General features: G+C 30.1%; 1 long non-coding RNA gene across 2 annotated transcripts; it reads left to right on the top strand.

Annotated features, from left to right (window-relative positions):
• The first annotated feature begins 10,150 nt into the window (after positions 1–10,150).
• Positions 10,151–12,380, top strand: LOC123195882. 2 transcript variants are annotated; one of them, XR_006497537.1, is made up of 3 exons: positions 10,188–10,431; positions 11,532–11,620; positions 11,925–12,380. It is a non-coding gene; the product is annotated as an uncharacterized LOC123195882 (long non-coding RNA). The 2 variants fall into 2 exon arrangements; XR_006497536.1 differs by having other exon boundaries at positions 10,151–10,431; positions 11,532–12,380.
• The last annotated feature ends 7,721 nt before the right edge of the window (positions 12,381–20,101 follow it).

Below are 20,101 nucleotides of genomic sequence, written 5' to 3'. Positions count from 1 at the left end.
ACGTATAGTTTATACCCTTCTCATGTTAAATGCGAATTATACATCACATTTTATGTTTGCCGTATTTTTGAATTTTTGGTTAAACTTAAAGTACAAAATTATCCCTCCTATTTTTAATTATTTACAAAAATGCCACTACCATTTAAAAAAAACTCAATGACAATTTTTTTAATTCCTAACCCTAATTTTGCGTTTTCCTCTCTTGTGGCTTGTGCAAAGATTCACTCTGATCTGAAGTCTAAAATCTAAGTTGATTAATTTGTTTACTTTTTCCAATTGACTGGTATGTTACTTATTGTACACAGAATTTTAATTAAGTATTTTATTAAATTAGGTTTAATAGTTAATTAAATATTTTACATTTGAATTGTTATATTGATTTTCAATAGGAGATTTGTGAAAAATACTAAAATTATTATGATATTATCGTATTTTTAGAAATGTATTATTGATGATGTATTGTATTAAACTCCTATATGCACATTCTATATTTTTTCCGTATGTAAATTTTAGGAACTTTTTTTACAAACGTATTTTTCATTATTCGTTGTATTATACCCATATAATTAGCGTGCCATCTTTTTCTTATTCCTGTATTTACTAACTAAGATTTTGCTTTTATATATATATATATATGTATGTATTTAGAAGCTTTTTTTACAAACGTATTTTTCATTATTCATCGTATTATAACCATATAATTAGCATGCCATTTTTTTCTCATTCCTATATTTACTAACTGGGATTCTGTTTGTGAATATATATATTGCCAAAGGACTTTTTCCCACCTAAAGTATCCTGTTTTCATAAGATTTCATCTTTTAACTATAAAAATCTCAAATACTTACCCATAGGGGGTTAAATCTGTTAGTTCAAGAGAAAAATTGTCATTTCATCTGTAATATTAAAAATAAATTAAAATTTAATTTTTTTTCTCTTTCAAAATCCTAAAAACTAAAAGTTTGTCCTATAGGCTAAGTTTTAAAAATAACATTTCCCCTCTAGGGTTTAATTTTCAATCTTTGTCGCTAAATTAGACACCATCACTGACAATAAAGATTCTCTGATGCATCACCATGCTCTGACAGTCTCTCTCCTCTCTTTCAAAATGTTGATCGACTAAGATCTTATCTTTGTTTAGGAAGACGATCCTCTTTCCACACATCTTTTCGATGAAGCTTTTTGTATCCTCAACTTCGTTTGACGTTGATTAGGTGTTCAGCTAAGAGGAGAGAGATCCTCGAAGGGAGATCAAGTTTTAGGGGGGACACGCTGTCGACAATGGTGTTAGAGTTTGAAAAATAAACCTTGGAGGGGGGGAATGTCATTTTTTAGATTCTCTGACACATCACTATGCTCTGACAGTCTTTCTCCTCTCTTTCAAAACGTTAATCGATGAAGATCTCATATGAGAATATGAAGATCTCGTCTTCATTTGGGAAGATGATCATGTTCCCATACAACTTCTTCTAGGAAGATGATCATCTTCCTAAGCAAAGACGAGATCTTTGTCTTCATCTTCTAGATGAAGCTCTTCTACCCTTTTTTAAAATGTTGGCGATGAAGATTCTCTGACGCATCACCATGCTCTGATAGTCTTTCTCCCCTCTTTCGAAATGTCAACTGATGAAGATCTCATCTGGGAAGACGAAGATCTTGTCTTCATTTGGGAAGATGATTATCTTCCCACACAACTTCGTCTAGGAAAACAATTGTCTTCCTAAACAAATACAAGATCTTTATCTTCATCTTCTCGATGAAACTTTTCGTATCCTTGGTTTCATTTGACATCGATCAAATGTTTAGTTGAGAGAAGAGATCATCGAAGGGAGATGAAGCTCTAGAGGGGAGAGATTACCGATAATGGTGTCAAAGTTTGAAAACTAAACCCTAGGGGAGGGAGGAATGTCATTTTTTAAAACTTGGTTTATAAAAGAATGGTTAGTTTTAAGGATTTAGAGGAAAAAAAGAAATAAAATTTTACGAAATTAAGGTTTTGTTAATTTTAACTATCTATAAGTAAATAAATGAGATTTTTAAGTTAAAGGATAGAAATTGAGATTGGAGGATACTTTGGATGGGACATAGTCTTTTGGCCTATATATATATATATATATATATATATATATATATATATATATATGTATGTATGTATGTATGTATGTATGTTTATGCTAGCCAGACTAACTGATCAATCTATTACCTAAAATAAGTACATTTTTTATTTATTACAAAGTTGATTAATTTATTGTCTTGCGTAATTGGCTCAATAAGCAAGTGCATTTGGTCCAACTTATAATTCGGTCAATGGAGTATCCAAAGTCGGATAGACTTTATTAGATCATAAAACAATATAATATATATAAGAGAATGACATTTAATTATTAATGTCTATATGGTCTTTGAGCTTTGGAGATAATAATTTGGAAAGAGTAAGGCAGTCTAGGTTGGAGTTTGTAAAAGAGCAAACTTTGATTGTAGTAGCAAAAGTAGAGTGAAGTTGTAGTATTAGCTGCAGAGTTTTAGCTTAACGATACGGTGCATTTTGGAGATTTAATAATGCGATTTCCATATGGAGTTACTGTTGTTTGTGGTTCTTCAGATGTAAAGGTCAAGTCATCGTTGGATATGATCTCTAATGAAGAGCTAAGATTGAAGGTTGACAGTTGTCAACAGCTAGCAATTGTTTAGCAGGAATTTTATTGTATAAAAGTGAACTCTTGTGTATTTCTAAAAATAAGAAGTGAAGTTTTTTTTCAGTCATATTTTTGTTCTTGGTATCAGAGCCATTTTGACTAGCGTCAATGGCTGAAATTGTGTTTGATTCTTGTAGTCCAGAGTCCTTAAGTTGATACAACAGTGGCAGAGTCTCTCAAATGAGTGTAACACCTCAATTCAGGAACTTGTCCACTTCTGGCCTTCAGATCGTGAGTCCAAAGCTAACTGAGGACAAAGCTCACTTCTGGTAAACTTAGGCACTATTCACAGTAGGTGCACACGGCTTGGAAGATTATTTGATAGGTTTAGATCCTTGTTCGTCTCTTTTTATTTTTGTTAAAAATGAGAGTGAAACTAACGCTACAAAGCAGTCTAATCCAGAATATCTTATATGGAAGAAGTGTGAAAAGGTGTTACTAAGTTGGTTACTAACGTCTATTTTAGAGTCCATGTTTGATCATATAGCTAAGTGTGTAACTGCTGGTGATGTTTGGAAATCATTAGAAAGTTTCTTTGTTACTGAGTCTAAGGTGCGAGTTGTTCACTTGAAAAATGCTTTGCAAACTATGAAAAAAGGTGTTATGAGTGTTAGTAGTTATATAAAGAAAATGAAAGAAATAACAGGTGCTTTGAATGCAAGTGGTTAATCTATATTTGAAGGTGAATTAGTTGCGTTTATAGTGGATGGTTTAGGTGCTGAGTTTGATCCAGTTATTGTACATGTGTACTCAAAATTGGATTCTGGAAATGATAAGATCACTGTTGCTGAGCTTAAATTCTTATTGCAAAAATTTAAGCAACGAATTAATAGGAATAGTGTAATGAATTTGGATGTTTTTGGTGGTAGCACTGCTCACTATGTTGGTCAGGTTAAGGGAAATAATATTGTAGAGTCTTGGAAGAGTCAAAATGATAGAAGCACTGAAAGGTTGAGAAATATGACTCAAACCAGTTCTGAGTCAATAGTGAACAATAATATAAATGGTGAAAGTTCTAAAGGTTGAAATTTTCAGAAGGTAAAAGTTGTATGCCAAGTGTGTGGAAAAACAGGACACATTGCCCTTTACTGCTATCATAGGTTTGATGTGACATACATTGGAAATACCAAACTGCTTGTAGGTTTTAGTGGTGGTGGACAACAGAATGAGGTAGATGACATTCAGAGATCAGCAACTGCTCTGTTTATGTCATAAGTTGCTAGTAACTTTCAAGTAAGACAAAAGGCATATTCTCAGCCAATCAGTGGAAAGACAATGAATCAGACTAGTTTTTTAGCTGAAAATGAATTACAAGAGGATAGTGGTATTAAGTCTGGTGAGAGCAAGACAATTACTAATCATGCTAGTATCTCAGCAAAGTCTTTTATTGCAACTCCTGAAATGGTTAATGATCCCAGTTGGTACCTTAACTTAGGGGCGATAGATCATATTGTCTCTGATTTCAGTAAGATAGATGTTAGCTCTCTATACATCAGAAAACAACAGCTCCAGGTTGGCAGTGGTGAATGCTTGCCCATCACACATATAGGTTATATTACTCTTCCTACCGGCTTTATAAACAGATCCATATCCTTGCTTAATATTTTATGTGTACCAAAAATTACAAAAATCTTATTAGCATTTCTAAACTTGTTACTAAAAATTTTGTCTTAGTTGAATTTGCTAATGTTGTTTATGTTGTCAAGGATAAGGAAACTAAGGAAGTGCTTCTTCATGGAGTCATCAAGGAAGGATTATATCAGCTTATTATTCCTATTACAACATCTGTTCAGGGTCAGTCATATGTTCCATCTTTGAAAATTGTGTCTGATGTTTCAAACTAAATAAACAGTGTTGTTTTTTAGTCTAATAAAGTGGATCTTGTGATGTGGCATAAAAGATTAGGCCATCCTTGTAAACAAGTTCTCACTAAGATGCTCAAAACTTTGTTGACTACTACTAATGTTGAGAATAGAATTTTTTTTGTGTGGATTGTCAATATGGTAAGAGATGCCAATCAAGCTTTCCTATTTCTCATTCAAGAGCCAAAACACCTTTAGATTTAGTTCATACTGATGTATGAGGACTAGCCCTTATATTGTCTCAAGAAGGGTTCAAGTACTATATACACTTTGTTGATGACTTTTCTAGATTCACTTGGATTTATCCTTTAGAATCCAAGGCTCAGGTTTATCAAGTTTTTACCCAATTTCACAAAAAAATTGAAAACCAGTTTGACAAAAAAATTAAAGTCGTTCAGAGTGACTGGGGAGGAGAGTATAGACCATTAGTGAATTACTTGTAGGCTCATGGGATAGAGTTTAGACATCCATGTCCATACACCCATCAACAGAATGGGAGGGCCGAGAGGAAACACAGACATTTGGTTGAGTTAGGCCTTGTTTTATTAGCCCAAGCTTTCTTGCCTTTGTCATATTGGTGGTGTGCCTTCCAAACAGTAGTTTTTCTGATCAATAGGCAACCATCTTCTGTTCTTGAGTTTATGTCTCCTTATCAAGCCTTGTTTAATTAAGTTTCTGATTATAAACTACTAAGAGCCTTTGGGTGTGCTAGGTATCCCTTCTTGAGACCTTATAATAAGCATAAACTAGAGTTTCATACTCAAACGTGTGTTTTCATAAGCTATAGTTTGAGTCATAAAGGGTATCGATGCTTAAGTCTAAGTGGAAAAATTTATATTTCTGCCAGTGTGAGGTTTGATGAGTCTAAGTATCCTTTTAAATTTGATTCTGTTTTTGCAACCAAATGTGCCAATAACCATATGTTTAAGTCTACTGAAATTGTTCCAACCTTGAGTATGTTTATTCCTGAATACTTGCCTAATATAACTCCTGAGGTGAATTCAAAAAGCACTGAAAAGTTCTCTGAAGCTATTGACATGACTCAATAATTCCCTAGTGTTGATCCCCTTGTTAGTTCACAAATCCTTCTTGTCACAGATCCTTCTTCTAATAGTATCAAAGACACCTCTAAGGATCAACACATATCCTCTAAAATGTCATCAGATTTGTCCATTTCTTTATCAAATTCAGAAAAATCTTGTTCAGAAAGTATCTCTTACACATATACATCTCCTAAAACACTTCATTCGAATGACACTTTCACTACTATTAATCTGGAAGTTGATGTTCATGGTGTGTATGAGAGTACAACAACTAAGTCTAGGTGTAATAATAATGTTGATTGTAAGAGTTGTCATGATCTAGCTCCTATTCAAGCACCAAGTTGCTCGATTCATCCTATGGTCACCAGGCAAAAACCTGGTAGTCTGCCTCAACCAAAACTCTATACAGTAGAGTCACAAATTATAGAGCCTAAGTCAGTAGTAGATACTCTTGCTAATCCATTATGGGTTTAAGCAATGCAAGCAGAGTTTGATACTTTGATGAAGAACCAAACTTGGGTGTTAGTACCACCTACTCAGGCTACTCATGTTGTTGATCACAAATGGGTTTTTAAGAAGAAAATGAATGCTGATGGAACTCTTCAGAAACTAAAAGCCAGGCTTGTTGCTAAAGGATTTCAACAAATTCTATGAGTGGATTTTTTTTATACATTCAGCCCAGTGGTAAAGGCAACAACAATAAGAGTTATGCTCACCTTGGTAATGGTTTTTGACTGGAGAATTCACCAAATTGATATCAACAATGCTTTTCTCAATGGGGATTTGCAAGAGGAGGTGTTTATGACTCAACCAGAAGGGTTTGAAGACAAGTTGAGACCTGGTTTTGTTTGCAAATTGTAGAAAGCATTTTATGGCCTAAAACAGGCCCCAAGAGCTTGGTATGACAAACTAAAACAGGTGTTAATAAATAAAGGTTTCAAGAACTCAGTGGCTAATTTTAGTTTATTTGTCTTTAAATAAGGCATATCAGTAGTATATGTACTCATATACGTTGATGACATATTGCTCACAAGGCCAAATTTTGATTTTATTAGAAGGCTAATAACTGATCTAAATAATCAATTTGCATTGAAAGATATGGGTTAATTGAATTTTTTCTTGGGTCTGGAAGCAAAGAGAAGTTAGAAAGGTTTTCTATTGAGCCAAACAAAATATGTTTCTGATCTCTTGCATAAGGTGAACATGTAGGATTGCAAATCTGTTTCCACACCTATGGTCGTAGGTAGCAAATTGTTTCATGAAGATAGTCCTATATTTGATAAGCCAATGATGTATAGAAGTGTTATTGGTGCACTACAATATTTGAACCTTACCAGACCTGATCTTTCTTATTCAATAAACAAGCTAAGTCAGTTCTTGAAGGAGCCAACACAACTTCAATGGCAGGCAGTAAAAAGAGTGTTGTGATATATTCAAGGTACACTAGAGTATGGTTTGATGTTTAAGCCTTTTTCAATATTGAATTTGGAGGTTTTTTCATACGCAGATTGGGTTGGAAACTTGGAGGACAGAAGATCCACAAGCGGGTATTGCATTTACCTTGGAGGTAATCTGGTTCAGTGGAGCTATAAAAAATAAAGAGTGGTGGCTCTATCCTCTACTGAATCAGAATACAGGGCACTCAGTCAAGCAGCTACAAAGGTTGCATGGTTAAGGTCTCTATTCAGTGAATTGGATTTGGAGTGGTTTGGTCAAGCAGTAATATGGTGTGACAATATGAGTGCTGCTTCACTGGCAGCAAATTCTGTGTTTTATGGAAGGACAAAGCACATTGAGCTGGATGTGCATTTTATTCGTGAGCAAGTGGTTTCTAAATCTGTGGCAATTCAATATGTGCCTTCACAACATCTGGTAGCTGATGTGTTTATTAAAGCACTGTCAGCTATAAGATTTGAGTTACTTAGAGATAGACTTCGAGTAGTGAGAATTACAGGAGAAGATGACAATGCAAAAGAATTTCTTTTCGAAAACTGAAGCTGCTAGAAGAAAAATTACAAAAATTCAGGTGAGCTGCAGGGAGGATTATTTGTAAAGAAGTTGAGTTAAGTAGAATTAAGAGAGCTGCTGGACGATTTGAGTTACTCTTTTTGTTACAATTCTAACTATTTCTTAGTTAGAATTGAGGGAGGATGTAAAAGAGCAAACTTTGATTGTAGTAGCAGAAGCAGAGTGAAGTTGTAGTGTTAGTGGCAGAGTTTTAGCTTTAACGATACGGTGCGTTTTGGAGAGTTAATAATGCGATTTCCATAAGCAATTACTGTTGTTTGTGGTTCTTCAGATGTAAAGGTTAGGTCATTGTTGGATATGATCTCCAATGAATGGCTAAGATTGAATGTTGACAGCTGTCAACAACTAGCAATTGTTTAATGGGAATTTTATTGTATAAAAGTGAACTCTCGTGTATTTCTAAAAATAAGAAGTGAAGTTTTTTTTCAGTCATATTTTTGTTCTGAGTTTAATCATCTTATGTTCTACAACGTTGTATGCCATGTAACCACGTGAATTTAACCCAAGATAGATATACAAATTTATAAATTAATAAAATTTCAATGAGAACAGGCCAATCGTGTTAGATAAAATGAGAAAAAGAGTGTATTTAATTTGGATAATATTTTATTATAAAAAATATAAGATTATCAAAAATATGAATTATTTGAGAGACTATTGTGTATAAATTATTAAAATTAACATATATAATAATTATTGTGCTTTATTGAAACTTATCACTCATAAAAAAATATTAAGATATTATTTTACTTAAACACAATTAAAAAATCATCAGGTATAAATTATATTTTATATATAATAATAAAATATTATATTTGATAATAGAATATTATTAAAAATTTTATTATTTAATGAATAAAATAAAATAATATTAATAATAAAAGATAGATAACCAAAATAATTAAAAATTACACAAAATCATATGCCTTTTAAAAGAATATTTGACAAATTCACAAAGGCTTTTGGAATCTTAATCCTTGCCTAGAATCTGAATTTAAAAGAAAAGAAAAAAAGCAAAACTCTGATAGTTTGTATAATTAATTTGTCTATATATAAATTAATTATGCAAACTATTCTTTAAAAACTAATATTAATGTGACAAATTGATGTCCCAAACATATTATTTACTCTAACTAGTTTAAAGACTAAATTACATTTTTTCACATAAATAATAATTTTTATATATATATCGTTATATAATTGAGAATTATTTTATCATTAATTTAAAAATTTTTTAATCATATTATAATATATTTATATGTGTAAATATTCGTATATCAAAAATATATATACATAATTTTATTGTAATAATTTTTCACTTAAAATCAAATTTTATCAAAGAAAAAAATTTTTACACAATGTTAGAGATGGAAAATTTTCTTATCTTATCTTTTCTTCTATTTATTCATACTCTTTTTCTAATCTTCTTCCTTTATTTCTTCCATCTTCTCGTCTTCCATGGTGAATTCCTCACTATGGATTGCAGTGAACGTGCCCATTCTCTTTTGCTCCACTTTCTTTCTTATTTTCTTCCTCTTTTATTTTTTCCATCTTCTCCCATCTAACTACGATTGGATTAGTTAAGAGTAATACTACATATATACATAAATTATAAAAACTTAATCATATAGTCTGATATAATAATATTTAGTTGAGTGATTTTAAAATAAAAAATAAATAATTATATAATTTAATCATAAATTGTTATTTTATTTTGTAAAAAAAAAATTTGTATAATTTATTTATATTTATAGTTTTATTCATTTGTAGATTAGTAATGAGGGTAGTGATGGTGATGGAATCTTACTCCTCGGGTGGATATGAAAATGACAATTTTGACCTTTTACTATAGATTTTTATTAACGATATTATAATTTGGATGAAAAGTGTGATGTTTTGACATCAAAGATGGAAAATAAAAAAATTATGAAAAATAATTTGAGTGACAAAAAAGAAAACTCTATACATAAGAAAATATAAATTTAAAATTTTTTAATAATATATAAAAATTTTAATTTTAATTTATTTAATTTAATAATTATAAAATTAATCATTAAACCTAAAATTTGTTCTGAGTAATGTAATTCATTGGAATGAAATTCCTGGTTTTAAAAAAAAAATATATAGAAAAATGTAGTTTGCTCTATTTAAATACTTCATTTCACTAGTTTCCAAGCAATCTTGGCTTCATATTACAAGCTTCGTAAAGCTTGTAAAACAGGTACATTAGTACGACCCTACCAGCTTAGATTCATATTGTCCTATGCGCTTGGGTTGGGATTGGGCCTTAGGGACAAGCTAATGTGAGTTCTAATAATTGGTGCTCGTAGTTAGAGGGCCCACTCCCAAGGTCTCATAGTGTATTTGGGGGATAGATGTAAGAATTTTATATTTAGGGGTTTAATGAAATTTTTTTTTGTGACATATTCAGGTGATAATTAGAATAAATATACTGGGTTAAACAAATAAAAAAATCTAAAAAAATGCTAATATTCATAAATCATATATAATTTTATAAATTTGAAAGAACATCACAAACAAAACAAATTTATTTAATAGAAAATGGTAGGATTATAGAAGAACTAATCGCATTTTACACCCAAATAAATATTCACGCAAAACCTAATTACAGAATCTAAAATTAAAATAAGACATCTCAACACACCCCTTCGTCTATCCCCATGCTACCTTCACCACCGTCAACCATCGCTTTCCGAAACCACCGTCGATCATTGCTTTCTAAAACCATAATCGCTCTGGTTCTAATGATTACAAAGGGGAAAACTCTTGACGTAATTAATAGTAAGCCCTCTTTCTGATTCACAAATAGCAATTAATTTATGTTATATATGCCCAGACCGATTAGTCTTTTGCTGATTATTTTTAATCTTCAGTGATTTTTCTGTGAGTTAATTTTTTTGAGCACTAAAACAAATATATTTTATTGAATGACTTGTGAGTTTAATTTCACCTAAGTTAACTATTCTGAGTTTGATTGCATCGTCATTTGATCCTGTTCAAAAATAATTGAAATTTTAAATAATCCTATTTGTTAACTTGAATTTTGAGTTTGTTGTTTGCCTTGCAGTGACATCTTTTCTACAAGTGCACTTGGTGGTTTTGTTGGCTGTTGTTGCCTTGCCTGGGGTGTTATTTTTTCTACATGTGTTGTGATGGTTTTTGGTTTGCTACTGTGATGGTCTTTTTTGGCTACTGTTGTTGAGTGTTGGTATTGTGTCCTCCTCTGTTTTTTATTTTTGTTTCAACTCAGTAACTTGTTGCTTACTAGGTGGGAAATGGTGGGCTTTGTGTTCTACTATATGCATCTCCTTAGGTCTTGGCAGTTTTGGCCGCCCTCTGGGGGGAATAATTGAAATTTTGAGTAATTTGTTTGTTGACATTTCATTATTGCTTGAGTTAATGTCATAATTTATTGCACTTTGATATCATATTGATATATTCTGATAATTAAGGTATTTTGGTACATAATTGGTTGTCCTCTAGGGGGTTCATTTGAGTTGGTTTCAAGGGTCTTGTTGTATAGAGTGCTTTTGGGTTCTTGTAAAGTGATGTGTATTTCTTTTATACAGTTTGTTATCTTGTTCCCTATCTTGCTTTGGGATGCTTCATTTCTGTGTACAATATATATATATATATATTCAAATTTATAACTGGCTTATTGCTTGTTGAAAATAATGTGTATTTATCCAAGTCAACCATACAGGAAACTGCATAAATTATTACTGCTTGGTGTTCATTCTTTGTATTTAGTATTTAGTTCATTGGTAGAAGGCATGTACACCACTTGCTTGACATCCATATATGTTAGTTTTTTGTGATTGTTTGTGGACTTGAGTTGTGTGTTTGTGAGTCATGAGACACCCCATTTTTTGTGAATGTAGGTTGTAGGCGCTGTTGTGATCTTTGAGGTGCAAAGAAGTTCTAGATCAGAGGCAAGAAAGAAAGAAATGCGTGTAAACAAGAGGTGGAGGTAACATATGTTAATTTTTCTTTCTATATTTTGTGGTATTCTTTCATCTCTTGTGGAAATCTTGACTTGTTATATGTGTCCTTCAGTGTGAGGCTAGTGACAGCAATTCCTTTCCAAATTTCTTAAACATTGTGTCACCAAATTCTTTAACAAAAATTATACCCCATGATCTAGCAAACTTAGAATGGGGAAAAAGAATTTAATTATTAGTTGAGCATACAAGAATTTATAGACATATTCAGTTCAGGCCTCCTATTCATAATTTGTTTTTCAAGTTTTTTAACTTGATAAAAACTTTATGCAGAAAATTCAATGTGTTTCCTTAGGATATCATTGCAGAGAATTTGTCTAATGTTATGCCATTAGGATTAATGAAGCAAAGGAAAAATGGAGGGCTATCCGATTTTAGAGGTGAAATAATTCAATTAGTAGTTGTTTTCAATGGGGATCACTCCTTAAACAGATTCCTGAATGAGATGGGTAAAAGAGACAATAAATAAAGCTCATGAATATGTTAAGGAAGTTATTTTGTGACTTACAAGAACAAGCAAGGAGACTATCAAATTGGGAGTAGATGAAAATGTTATAAATCTTCAAAGTAGAATGCTTTTGTTTATCACAAAATGTAGAATGATGTTTATTTATATTTGTAATGCAAAATGTAATAGTATTTAGGGAATCACTTTTGATGGAGCTATTTTGTTGCTTTTGACATTGCTATTTTAAATGGCTATATATGCAATCAAATTTGTTATGTCAATTTCATGTCTTCTACAAGAGTTTCAGCAATAATGCCTATGTAGAGAATAATAAATGGGTTCAATTATGTAAACCTAATATACTTAAATACAAATCTTTCAACTTCAAATGTTGAAATTATTGTTATATCTTTATAATAACTTGTGCAATTGAATTTAAATCTTCTTTTATGTGACAACCGTGGAGAGTATTTTCATATGTTTTATATGGTTGGTGGTGTAGAAGAATTGACTGCAAGATTAACAAAACTAAGCTAAAAACTCACAAAAACTGCAAATAAATTTACAAATCAAAACATCAAAATATACAAAAAGCCTTTAAATTCTATATATATATTTTTGCAACATAATCCATAACAAAAAGCCTTTAAATTCTATATATCAAGCCTTTAAATATTTTTGAATTGTGAAGCATCTCCAACACCAAGTCGTGGTCTCCTCACTTTTTCAATGTAGTTCTTACAATATTTTAGTAGGAATAACAAATTCTTAGCACCACCTGCTTCAACTATTAAGACATTGAAATTTTTATTCGGTCTAATCTCAGCCTTGTCATTCATTTCAAACTTCATTTTTACAAACGAATGTATTATTCAATTGCTCTTAAAGTATTTAGTCTTGGTAGGAGTATTGAGTTCATGGTTATGATCCAATACAATTGAACATTTTGTCCCTTTACTATCGAAATGTATACTTGCACAAATTCAAGCTTTACAACCAGTTTTTGTCACTAGATGCATTTTAAAAACATTCTTATAGTTACTTCTAGACTTTTCATGACAAAAACAAGCTAACGCCAATATTTCACATCTCCATCATCTCCTTTTGTTGTAGATGGTATAATAGCTTTAAAATCTTTCTTATTCCCATAGTTTTTATAGTCTTGGACAAGATTATCTAATGTATCAAAAACCATTCCTGGCTTAGGCTCCAATTCCTCTTCTAAACTTTTTGTATTGTCTATTGTTTCAAAATGATTAACCTAGTTCATTGATATTAAACTAGTTAGAATTAGAATAAAATAATACTATGAAAAATATTAAAACAATATTTGAAAAAAATTATGTTCATATTGATAAATAAAAATATAATTATACAAAAATAAAAATACCTCCACAACATTTAAACAAGAAGAAACAGTCTCAAATTGTGTTTGACTGTACTCTTTCATCTTTAGAACTCTAATACAACACCAACACCAAGTTTAAAGTTAGTTAATAAAGAGTAACTAAATTTAACAACTATTTGATTTTTCTTCTCATAACATAAAATGTTGCATAATCATTGAATCAATATAAATTTTATATATTGATGATAAATAAATCTAAACTTTTATTATTTAAATATAAGTGCAAACGAATATACAAACTTGTACAAATGTTGAAAACTTTATTAAAGACAAAATGTCCACTTGCATTATGTACAAGAATCTAGATTTAAAATAGGCCTAACGACTATTTCCCGCCCAAGGTATGTTGTAATGACAAGTTTCCCCCCTTTAACTATGGAAACACCAAACACCCACCCATGGCCGGTTAGATTTAACCAAACCCTAACGGTGGTAAGGGTAAAATCGTCATTTTCGCTATAATATTAAAAATAAACTAAAATAGAATGTATTTTACCCCCCTAAACTTTAAAAACTAAAATTCCCCGACGACGTCTCCCAAGGCGAAGACGACGCCGATCGAGGCTCCAAATGGGAGGAAAGCGTTCGCCGGAAGGAGAGGTTGCTTTCGGAGGGAGAAGCCGTCGGCAACGGAGTCGGAACGGTCGCCGGAGATTTCAAAACCAAACCCTAGGGTGAAACTGCGACTTTTTAAAACTTAGGCTGAGGGAAAATTTTAGTTTTTAAAGTTTAGGGGGGCAAAAAGAGATGAAATTTTCAGGCGTTAGGGTTTGGTTAAATCTAACCGGCCATGCGTGGGTGTTTGGTGTTTCTATAGTTAAAGGGGGGAAACTTGTCATTACAACATACCTTGGGTGGGAAATAGTCGTTTCGCCTTTAAAATATTAACATATGATTTCGACATCAATTTAACGACATTTTATTATTAATCTCAACTCGAATAACATACCATAACACACTCGAATAACACACTTGAATTCTAAACTAGATTCGGATTTGATTTCTTTATTAAAATGATTATAATTTCTCAAGATCTACAAAGTGCTTAAGAAAAAATCACATTATTAAATACTCACCAATCTTGAACCACACATAAATGTTATTTTACATCAAAATTGAAACATAAACAATCATATATGTCATTAAAACATCTTAACGAAACAAAATACTATTAACAAGTCTTAAAGTAATGATTGATATTATTCAAACAAATCAATTAAAAAGTGCAATCTAATTATAATTTCAAAATGCTGAAAAACCAATTGATGATTGAGTACATTGAACCAGTTATAAGAAAGCACATTGAAGACACAATTACATTGAAGTTTTGGCACATCAAACCAATTATAGATCATGTGAATTAATTTATACATACACAATTACATACTGAAATTATAATTTTCTGCATAAAGTTTTTATATAATTAGACATATTGAAGACACAATGACATTGAAGACAATGTCTTATTGTGTCTGTATTATAATTGGTTTTGAAACTAATTGATGGGGGTCTCCCTAACCACTGATAAAACTCTTATATCTTAACTAGTTATTCTCTCCTTATTAGCAATCAATTCAATACTAAAATACCTAAATTATCATAATATGTCAATAAGATGTCAAAGTGCAATAAATTATGACATTAACTCAAGAATTACTGAATTATCAACAAATAAAATTCAACCTAACAAACAGGATTACTCAAAATTTCAACTATTTCCCTTAGAGGATAGCCAAAATTACTGAGGCCCAAGGAGATGCACACAGTAGAACACAAAGCCCACTAATTCCCACCTGGTGAACAAGAAGTTACTGAGTTGAAAAAAAATAAAAAACAAAGGAGGACACAACACCAAGACTCAACAATAGTAGCCAAAAAAGATAGAGGGTCCACTCCTAAAGTCCTATAGTGCATTTAGGGAATAGATGTAAGAATTTTTTGTTAAGGGGTTTAAAGAATTTTTTTTTTAAACATATTCAGGTGATAATTAGAATAAATAGATTGAATTAAATAAATCTAAAAAAAATTGCATTCTCAAAAAAACTCCATTTAAATCTAGTTATTAAAACTCTCTAAATACTAATATAATAAAAACTGAATAATAATAACTATAGCAAAAACAGTACAATATTATGTGATTGTCTCCCCAAATTCAAGTGAATCATAAAATTCATAGCGCTGTCAAAAGAAAAGAAACTAGACAAGAAGAGAAAAAAAATATAAAAATAAGAAGAAAATAAACTACTATCTTCTCATTATTAAACAACTAAAATGAAATAAAAAATTCTTACTATAGAAAATTTGAGGCAAAAAATGAAAGAATGCAAACTGAAAGTATAAAAAAGGGAAAAAATAAATAAAAATGTTATTTAAACATGGTTAAATACCTTAAATGAAATAAAAATCCTTTTTATAGGAAAAAGAAAAGAAATTAAAAAGACGTTTATTTGTTTGAAGGTTTAAATCTCTTTATCACACTATAGATAGAGAGTGGAAAAGTACGAAGAAGATGAAAATTTGAAAAAAAATTATTCAAAATATGAGTTAGGAAACCATTTTATTATTTTCCCAAAAAAAAAAGAAACTACTGTATTAATTTTTTAACAAGTAAATTATTTACTAAATTTAAGATTATCTTAATTTTATAAATAGAATTTTAATACTAGTAATTAAAAAACAGAAAATAAAATAAAACTCTAAACTCAAGCTCTATTTATAGTTAAAATTTAAAACCAAAACAAAATAAATTATTAAAATTTGAATAATATTTATTAATATTAAATCTTTATATTCAAAAAAATTTTTAATGTAAAACAGTTTATAAACTAAAAAGATAGTTCGTTGGTGAAGTTGGAGTTGATTTCATACAAATTTTTATGCTAAAGTTAAATTCTTAAATTAAGTTATCAATCAAATTAATAATAAATTTTACTTTTAAAATGATATGTTAATAAAAAAGATAAAAAATAGTTTAAAAACCATAACGCTTTTCATTTACAATAAAATTTAACTTTTTTATATTAAAAAAATATGATGCAAAAATTAAATAAAATAAATAAATAATTAGTTCATACTCATATGTCCCGCTTTTAGTCTTTGGGACACATGGAATCTTTCTTTTAGTTAAATTGACAAATTATTAACATAAAAACCATACCGATCAAACTATATGTATAAATAATATATAAAATTTTATATATAAATAATAACATATTTAAATAATATTTTATTTTTAATTTAAAATCATTTAATTATATGATAATATATTATTATTTATACATAAAATTATATATCTTATTTATATATATAACATTACACAAAATATATATAGAGTACATCATGACAAACCGCTCCATAAATGTACCTTAACACAAGCATAGAACAAAATTGAACAAAGATACAAACATGCTTAACAATTTCCCAACATTTTTATACACAATGCAAGCGCAAATGCTATAAAAAACATTACTTATGAAGGAAGGCTGTGCTAGTAAAATTGCTGGTACGACTCGTTGGGGCACAATTTGTTTAACCTAATATAGGGATTCATTCTATTTTTATAGCTCAACACAAGTAAAAAGACAAAGTTGTAATTGAAAATATACAAACATCTTATCACAACGGAGTGCGCTAGTGGCTTGGTACAAACATACCATATCTCATACAAGCATATAAGCATGACATGAAATGTGCAAACAAACAGGTAGAATTAGGTTAAAATTAGGAATAATTCTATATTTAATTTTTTTAAGACAAAAAAAATTAAAAACTAATGTTAAAATTATGTAAAACTCAATATATTTCATATTGAAAGCATGTGAAAAATATGAAATAATTGTAATACAATTTTTTAATATACAACCCAAAGATTATGAGAATCCAATTTTTTGAGTGAGTATAATTGGGACTTGGTCAATGCTCTAGTGAAAAAACAACCATTGATTAATGTTCATTTGTGTATTATCCCACCACCTTTTGAATTTTATATTCTATGGTATGGTATAGGTATCATAATTTTTTCAACATGTTACAAGAATATTACAGGAATTTTTTTTTTAAACATTGAAAAGAAATACCTTTACCATTTACTATTGCCACTGTTTTAGCCATAGAAAAAACTATAATAAGTACAAATTTTGTTAGATATTGTGTAAATTTGTTAAAACATTTATCATATATAATAGAAGGTATTCAAAATTTTTTATATTTATGAAAATTAATATAGAAGGATATCACAAACTCCTAAACTAGAGATAAGTTTAGGTGGTTTATCTAAATGAATATCGCTTTATGGTTTAACTTGTGTAAAAGTAAACAACAAATAAGTTAAAGTTCAAAATATAGTGAGTTTTATTATTATGTTAACATACATAAATTATAACTATCCTTGTGATACAAACATAAGGATAAAGGACTGTTTCCCACCAAAGTTTCAATCAATTTGTAAAACACACCCATGATATTTCAAAAACACAAATACCTACTTACGGGTTTGCTTTTATTAGAGACAAAGATAAAAATCATTATTTTATCACTAAACCTTAAAACTCTAAAAAGTTATATCATTTTTCCCCTTAGTTTGGAAAATAAACAATTTTCCTTCATAACTAAACTTTGAAAAATTGTATTTTCCCCCAAGGGTTTCAATTTTTCAAGCAAACCTCTCATTCTCTAACAACTAATAGCCTCCAATTGTCTTTTTCCCTTCTTTCGGTCTCATTGTTGTTAGAGAAGATAAGTATTTATGTGGACAAAGATGAATTGTCTTCGTCTAGATGAATCAACGAAGACAATTGATTCCAAATGAAGAACACTGACAAATCGTCCATTCCAGACAAAGACCATCGAAACCATCGCTATTTCACATCCTCGACAAATCGTCTCATCCTCGATGTCTATTCCATATGAAGACCATCACTATTTCTCGATGAACACGATTTATCGTCTTTCACGATTCATCTTCTTCGACGAGGATAAGATTAGAAGAAAGGAAAGAGATGCTCAGAGGGTGCTGGTTGTCAAAAAAGGGGAGGTTTGCTTGAAAAGTTGAAACCCCAAAGGAGGAATACAACTTTTCAAAGTTTAATTATGAGAGAAATTGTTAGATTTCTAATTTAAGGAGAGAAATGATATAAATTTTTAGATTTTAATGGTAAAATGATGATTTTCCTTATCTCTAACAGAAAATTCTAACTAAAGTTAACCCATGGATGGGTGTTTGGATTTTTGAAACGCTGTAGGTATGTTTTTGAAAATGGGCTAAAACTTGAGTGGGAAATAGTCCTTTGGCCTAAACATAAAAAACATATACAGAGTACATAATAACAAACCACTCCATATAGGACAAAACTACTATAGCAAAGACGCAAACATGTTTACCAATTTCCCTACATTTAACACACAATACAAGCGCCAATGTTATAAATCACATTACTAATGAAGCAAGGACTATGCTAGTAAACTTGTTGGTAAAACCTTTTGGGGCACAATTTGCTTGACCTAATATAAGGAATCATTCTATATTTATATCTCAACACAAGCAAAAAACCAAAATTGTAATTGCAAATACACATACATGCTTATCACATTGGAGTGTGCTAGTGGGTTGGTACAAATATACCTTATCTCATACAAGCATGCAAACGTGTCGTGAAATGCGTAAACAAATGGGGTTAAGATGAAAAAAATTAAAAATTGATGTTAGAATTAGGTAGAATTCAACATAACTCATATTAAGAGCATATGAAAAGTATGAAATAACGATAACATAATTTTTCAATATACAACCAAAAGATTTTAGAGACCCCATTTTTTTAGCCAGTATGACTGGGACTTGGTCAATGTTCTAATGAAAAGACGACTATTAATCAATGTTCAATTATATATTATCCCACCACCTGTTTAATTTTATATTCTAGGATAGAAATTAGTGATATTAATTTTAAAGAATATATATATTATAATGTTTTTCAAGATATTGCAAGACTATTAGAGGAAAATTTTTTAGAATATTGAAAAGAAATGACTTTACTATTTGTTGTTGCCACTTATCTTGCCCTTTTTACCATGACACATGATCTAGTAACTTATCTGGTGTAAACTCTAGCATTGGAATAATCTTTAAGTGTAAGTTGGTGCATGTTAGATGCTAAACAATCCAACTTACACCCTAATATGTTTGAAACAATCATGTATATGAAGGAATGGGTGATTGTTGAATTCAACTTGCAGAATGGGGTAGCAGAGGATATATTTGAACATTTCAAGAAATTGGACATTAAAGATAATTACAAATTATAAAGATAAGAATTAGAGCATGTATATTATATAAATAAATTAAAATATATTATGTTTGATTTTTTCCATCATATAATCATAATATTCCTTCATCATAAGTGAGAGATTATCAATAAAATTTATGATATGTTGTTCTTGGTTCCATTAATTTGAAAATAAATATAAATTAGCAATATTTAATTATTTAATTAAAAATATTTTATTATTAAATTAACGAGTGACCCATTAAGGACTCAATCCCATATGACATGACTTGCTACAATACAAGTCTTGTTATAGGCCTTTGTTATACAACTA

Source organism: Mangifera indica, chromosome 14 (assembly GCF_011075055.1).
Source record: "Mangifera indica cultivar Alphonso chromosome 14, CATAS_Mindica_2.1, whole genome shotgun sequence".
Classification (NCBI taxonomy): domain Eukaryota; kingdom Viridiplantae; phylum Streptophyta; class Magnoliopsida; order Sapindales; family Anacardiaceae; genus Mangifera; species Mangifera indica.
Note: the sequence above shows the minus strand (reverse complement) of the source record. Positions and strands in the feature narration are given on the sequence as shown.